The sequence below is a fragment of the Geospiza fortis genome, unplaced genomic scaffold (genome assembly GCF_000277835.1).
Source record: "Geospiza fortis unplaced genomic scaffold, GeoFor_1.0 scaffold275, whole genome shotgun sequence".
NCBI classification, from domain to species: domain Eukaryota; kingdom Metazoa; phylum Chordata; class Aves; order Passeriformes; family Thraupidae; genus Geospiza; species Geospiza fortis.
Window position 1 is genome coordinate 519317 of NW_005054341.1, and position 6602 is coordinate 525918.

The 6602-nt window shown below is 47.1% G+C and overlaps 1 long non-coding RNA gene across 1 annotated transcript in view; it reads left to right on the forward strand.

The window, feature by feature from the left end:
• Window positions 1-5133: 5133 nt before the first annotated feature.
• The window catches only part of LOC102045405, a 4504-nt gene continuing 3035 nt past the window's right edge, over window positions 5134-6602 (forward strand). Inside the window, exons 1-2 of the long non-coding RNA XR_265363.1 lie at window positions 5134-5195; window positions 5479-5510. This is a non-coding gene — a long non-coding RNA (uncharacterized LOC102045405). The remainder of the gene's footprint in view (window positions 5196-5478; window positions 5511-6602) is intronic.

The window sequence follows — 6602 nt, forward strand, 5'->3', positions numbered from 1 at the left end:
CCGCCCGGGCAGGGGGGCAGGGGCCCTCCCGCAGCAGCGATTTCCTCCGCCAAAGGGGTGGTCCGAAGAGGGTATCCCTCTGAAGTCCCCGGTACTCCATATATGGCCAATCTACGTGGGCTTCTATTTTTATGTGTGAATTCTTCCTTCTCTCCCCTCTTTTTATTTCTCAGAACATCCTGCCAGGGGTCTGGGTGTGTTAATCTGTTTATTCTCCCCCTCCTCCCTCCCCTCTCCCACGTTGGAGCAGCCAAACACGAGGAAATCCATGGTTAAGGACATGTGTTGTAACTGATCATTTGAGGGACTGGTTCAAAAATGAGAGAGAGAAATCAAAAACAAAGCCTGGACAAGTACACGAACACACACAGAGCACAGTGAGCACATCCCACTGCTGCTGGGGAAGGAAACGGTAATTCTGTTTGAGGAAACTGCCTGGCTTATTTATCATTAATTAGTTAAAATATTCATTCCGAGCGTACCTAATTTGGAGCAAATGGAGCTGTCTCCAGCGTAATTTCTAATGGGAAGGAAATCCTTTAATTTCATACAAAACTGTGTATGTTTGTAAAATTTATCTCATAATGGGGATCTTAATGAACGTTGGGGATTGCAGTCGAAGTGCAATGCTCTCTTTCGTAACCTCAGTCATCCTTTCCCTCTCACCCCACAAGCCTTGGCTTTCATTTATGGAACCATCCAGACCAGGAGATGAGCAGCGATGCCTCCCTGCTCCCTGTCTGAGCCTCTCCTGCGAGCAACGAGTGAGCCCTGGCTGGGTTAACACCGTGCGTGCAGGCTTTTCTGAACAGTCTGCGGATGGCAGAGTCAAAACATCAGTTCCCCATGAGGATGATTCCATCCTCATCCTCTCTTCTTGCCCCTCTCCCTTGCCAAGGCGAAGAAGACCGGAAGAGAGGGAAGGCTCTGCAGCTGTATTTTGGAGCGCGTTCATCCCGTGTTATGGTTGTATGGGCGTGGGGGAGGGGCGGGGAGGGGAGGGGAGGGAGGCGGGGGGGAGAAGGAGAGAGAATTGCGGGTGATTCCTCCTCCCCTGCTCTGTAGTTCCCCACAGAAAAACGTGACTGTAGATCGTGCTTTGTGAGTCTCACCCTCTTCCTACGAAAATATGTCCTTCAGTCTCTTTTGAAAGGAAGCAGTCAAAAGTTTGCTAAATATACGAGAAGGAATTCTCAGTCGAGAGGGGCTTCCCGCTGCATTAGAGTATCTAATGAGCTGTGCACACGCAAACCGCAGGGAAGGAGAGAACCTGTCATGTTCCCGGGCTGTAAACACAGCCTGAGACTAACACTGTGCAGACACCCCCTCCAGGTGAGGGATCTGGAGCAGCAGCCTGATTGGGAAACGCATTTAGCGTCAGGAACGGCAGTTTGGGCAAACAAAGCTTTGCAGGCCGGCTCCTGCAGGGGTTAATCGTGCCCAGCACCCGGGTGAGGTGTGCACTGCGGATGGCAAGAGGAATCCCAGAGCGAGCCCTGCTCTGGAATCCAGGCTGCCCAACTTCCTGGCACACATGGAAAGTTAAAAAGGAATTCTCAGCCAGACAGCTCAGCTGATAGGTGCTCCAGAAACAAGTATGATTTTCGAGACACCAATACTCGTACTTATTAATAATTCATATTAACGGTAGATAAGGGAAGGAAAAGAGAGATTATAAACTGTTGTTTTGGCTAAGCCACCAGCACTGCAAAATGCTGGCTGGGTTTGGATTCAGCCCAATAATGCCTCGGAGAAGAATTTCAGTCCACTGGATACCAGCAGGGATGAATTTGGCTCCGTGCATCAAAAGTCAGGGACGAAAATGCAGTGAAGGCAAAATAAAATGCAGCATAACTTGGGGAAAGAGATGTAAGGAATGGCAAAAGGAAGAGAAAGCAGAGAGAGAGTGGGAGGAGGATAAGAGGTAGTTTTCCAGTGAGAAAGCTAGGTTCAATTTAAGATTCATTTTCCAGCTCTGCCGCAGCAGAAATCACGGAGTTTAATAAAAAAAAACAAAGGGCAGAATCATTAAAGAGATCACAAACACTGCCCAATAAGCTTAGAAGGAGCAGTCGCCTTTCGTTATGTAAACGAGGGAGGAAGGGATGGACCGTGTGCTGTTCAGGAATGTGGCTGCCTCTATCCTGGGAGATGCAGAGGGGGGGCAGGCTTTTGCACCGCAGCGCCAGGATTTCTGTCGCAATAAGTGCCACTAAGCAATTCTAACTGATTCTTTAGCATCTTCTAAGGATAATTTGGAAAAAATAAAAACCAAAACAAAAAGAAAAGCACATGAGGAGTTTATTGACTCTATCTGGTACTATTTGAACCGTCGTTTCACACTGTGTACAGGGGATATGTGAGAAGAGAAGCCTACAAATGAAGTAGGAGGAGAGAGAAAACCGGAATTCGGTCTAAGAATGATTCAGCTCCTTCTTAATTATTCAGGCAAATATTCAGCAGGCTTAAAAAGCAGTACCTGTGGGCACAGCCCATGAATAAGGAGGCAGGAGCATGCTCTCCTGCGTGACAGCAGCAGGATGTGTGCTCCACGTTACTGGCCAGGAGCCACAGAAGGGCAGGACAGGCAGAGCCTGCAGCAGGTTAAGGGGGGAAAGAACAGCCCCTGCTTTGTCCATGGTTTGAGAGCTGTGGGCAGTGGGATTTTCCTGGCTGCTCACAGCATCACCTCCAGCCTCCAACTCACACCCCTGTGTGCTGCAAACTGGGCTGTGAGGCACCAAGTGAGGGGAACACCAAAATGCAACACAGTGCCACCAGATCCTGGATGTTATTTCCTGGGCTGTCTTAGAGGCAGTTGTAACACAGAGATTGCCTTGATTCTCTCCACCTTCCTCAGATGTTTCCTTTATTTTCCTTTTTCAGCAGTGAGGGAAATATTTATCCAAATGCTGCTCATCCTGGCCTCAAGTATGTGGCTGGGAAAGAAATTGAACTAAGCATAGAGTAAACAAGAGAGGCAAAATGTACCTGCTTTGGCACTGAACATTTCCCAGCCTTTCCAATTTCTGTCTGCTCCCAGGCTGAGGTGCTGAGGCATACCCCAGTCTGATATCTGCAATGAGAACAGTCTGAGGATGGAGCCCTTTATGCAGAAGTCCTAATTGCCTTCTGTCATTCACTGCTCTTTATGTAACTCTGAATTTTGACCATCAACAGCACTTGCATCTATGTGCCCCAGGCTGCTTCTGATTAAATTTGAGGGAATGGCTGGGCCTAATTTTCCCCTGCATGCTCAGGATCTCTAGATACACAGTTTGGCTGTAGGCTTTTTTGAGGAGCTGTCTGTGATCAGGTGCTCCAGTTTAGGCCAAGCCAAGATTTCTCTGAGGCTTATGTTCGAAAATAGAGAGATTTAAAATACAATTGTAACATAAACCCTTGGAGATGAGTCCCCATCAATTTCCTGATCACGCTTTTAGATGTGCAGAGCCAGATCCCCAAAGGTTCCTGATTCCTGACTAGTTGCTTAAAGAGCAACCAGGACTTAAACATTTGGTGAGTCTGGGTTCCACTGCTGCCCCAGCTCCCCCTGCCTTGGCTGGGTCCTTCTCTCAGCTGTGCTATAAATGTGTCATTTCCTGCAATGCCAGACTTCAGCATCTATTGTCCTCTATGCAAAGGAGAAGCAGTCACAACGTAGCCACAGCTCTGAGGGTTGTCATCTGCTCTGGAGGTAGGACTAGTCTGAGGCCTCCAGAAACCTTGCCAATGGGAATTTTACGCCCAGCTCAGCTTTCATGAGAGGAAAGCTCTGCCCAAGAAAGTCACAAAGGTATTGGACCCAGAGGAAGGAGGACTACGGCCACTTAATCTATATTACACAGAGGAAAGAAGACATAGAAACGGCTTTCTCTATGTTCCTATGACACAGCAGATAAGGATTAAACTCAAATTTTTAATTTAAAACAATCCTGATTTAGTAAAATAATAATTGGATTTTAATTCTCCTTCTGTGCATGTGACCTGAATTTGGGAGCCATTTCAAAAACCTGCCTGAAAGCTGAATCAAGAAAGGACAGAGGTCCCACAAAGCAGGGCACAGGCTTAACTGAGAGATGTGAACTGCTGTGTGGTGCTGCAGTCCCCTGTTTCTTTGGCCTAGCTTTTCTGTGAGCACAAAAACACAGTAGCAGACCAGTATATTAGTACACAATGTCATTTACTTGCACTTCCCATATGATTTTAGCTATATACACTGACAACTAATCTTTAGGTGAGTGCAAATTAAAGTCCTGGTTTAATCCATGCTTTTAACAAGGTTATGCTTTTGGGGGCTATTGCTTGTTTACAGGAAACACAGGCTATTTAGAACTGGGACTTTTGAAACTGAGAAGTGCAATTTTCTTTGTGTGCAGGCCTTGAAACCAGTGGATTTGTGATGAGTTCAACAAGCTGAATTGTACTTTTAATAATCCACCTGGAGATGAGGGTATGGCTGGTCCTTCCTTTATGGTTATAATTGCCAACTGCACAATGCATGTGCTTGTTCCACTATTTATTGAATCATTTTTGAATGCTGTGAAGTGGTGCACGAGTACTAACTTCATTCCACTTGTGCCTGATTACATTGAGTGAGGTAAATGGGATTTAAGAAGGAAAATAGAAACCTCACTAATCTTGAAGCAAAATACAAAAACGTACAGCAAGCCAGAAGGCCCCTTTTGCCCCCAGATACTGATTTCTGTCCATAGGACAGACAGCTCTGAGGGGGGCTACAGAGGTATTGGTTCAGGGCCACCAGCTGTCCCAGCTGGTGGTGAAAGCCACAGCACTGAGGCTCTCCTGAAGATGTGGCCCTCAGCAGAGCAAGGGCCAGAGCTGCCTGTCAGACCGTGCTAGCAGGGTGACTGCCTCTGGCTGTGGCTCATGTCCTGCCGCCTCTGGGCTCCTGGACAAGGAGAAACACTGCCCACTCCACTCCCCTGGCATCCTGCTGTGTCTCCCAGCCTCACCTGAGGCAGCCTCAGCTAATGCAAACCACCTGAGCCCTTTTACCTTAATTGCTTGAACCTGGCCCTGATTTGCTCTGTCCCAACCAGGAGGTGGCTGAGGCTCCACCCCTCCCTTGCACAGGTAAAAGGGCTGGGCATAGGGAGCTGCTCTGTTGGTAGGGAACTTCTCTGGCACAAACTTTAACCCGGAGGAATGAGTTTGTAGCTCAAACAGGAGATGTAAGCACCAAGTTTTTTCCCCTCCCTTGCTGTTTCCTCTCCTTAGAGTGCGTGGGAAGGTGTTGACTGTTAGTAGGTCTAGTTCCTGCTCTTCCTTTAAACTGGGTCATCACAATTTACCCTCCTACCTGCTCTAAGGATATGGGTTTTTTCCTTCTCTACCCTTTGATATTATCCTTCTGCAACTCTTCCTCTCCTCCCCTTCTTTCCCTTCCCTCTGTTTCCTCCTCACTCTAAACAGGAGGAAAGTGGGTCACTTCATAATTGCTCTTCTCTATTTCAGAGAAACCCAGAGGCACAAAATGGAACAAACAGGTGAGTGTCACTAATTCAGGGGAGCTTTAAAGATATTTTCCTTTTAGATTCTCCTGGGCTTGCTTCTCCTGCTCCTCTCCCTTTGCTTCCAAACTCCTGAGGTAACAACTAGTGCTGCTTTCTCGTTGTGTAGATAAAATTCAGGTTGAGACTAGGTGGCTTGGGATGCTGAAAGTAAGCCTATTGGGCTTTTTGCTCTCCTTTTTATATGTTTCTTTACTTCAATGGAATGAAAAAAAATCATGAAGGGGATGAATTGTACTTAAATATGCCAAGGAGGGAGTGATTCAGTGTTGATGCAATACTTTGCAATAACCTTGGGCATCCATAGGAGTGATTCAGAAAAAAAAAAAGGCTCTCTCACTCACTAAGTCTTTATCTGTGAGCTGCCTGTCACATAACAGGATTTCAGATCATCCTCAGTCAGACAAAACAAGAGAGGTGCAGTCCAGTCAAGCATACACTTTTTCTAATGTAGGTGCAGTCCCAGGGATTCCTTTGCCCCCAGGGCCTGGTTTTGTCAGGGCCATTATCTGCTGCTTTCAGCGAAACACTTCATGTGGAGTGGGGTCCTTCTCGAGGAGAGAGCTGTAGTCTGCTCCCGGACTCCAGGCTTAGGAGGCTCAGTAGCTGAGGCCTTTTATGGACAGGCACAACATTTTGTCTTTGCTTTGGTTTGAGATGCAGGGTTCACAGATCCTAGAGTTAATTAGCATGGACTATGTCAGACTAGCAGGCTTGCTGCTCCTTACAGAGCCCATGAGTGTTGCTGTCCATCACAAGATTGTTGTTGTAGGGTTTCACTTTGGACTTTTGGGTAACACCTTTTGCTCCAATTTTCACTGTGCCAAGCAAGAAAATGTTCTCTCACCTTGGCAAATTCTCCTGTTATTTGCTGTGCAGAGTGGAGGAAGAGACCAAGCTCTAGAAGAAGGGCAGGGCCTGGGTTTTGCTCCTAGCCTGGATATTGAACAGCTGTACTATTCTGGAAAAAGCCACTTCCACCTTGAAAGTTGGTGTTTTGGGCTGAGCTACAGAAGCATCAGCCCCTTTATGAGCACTGTCTGGCACAGTCCTTGGTTTTTCACAGAA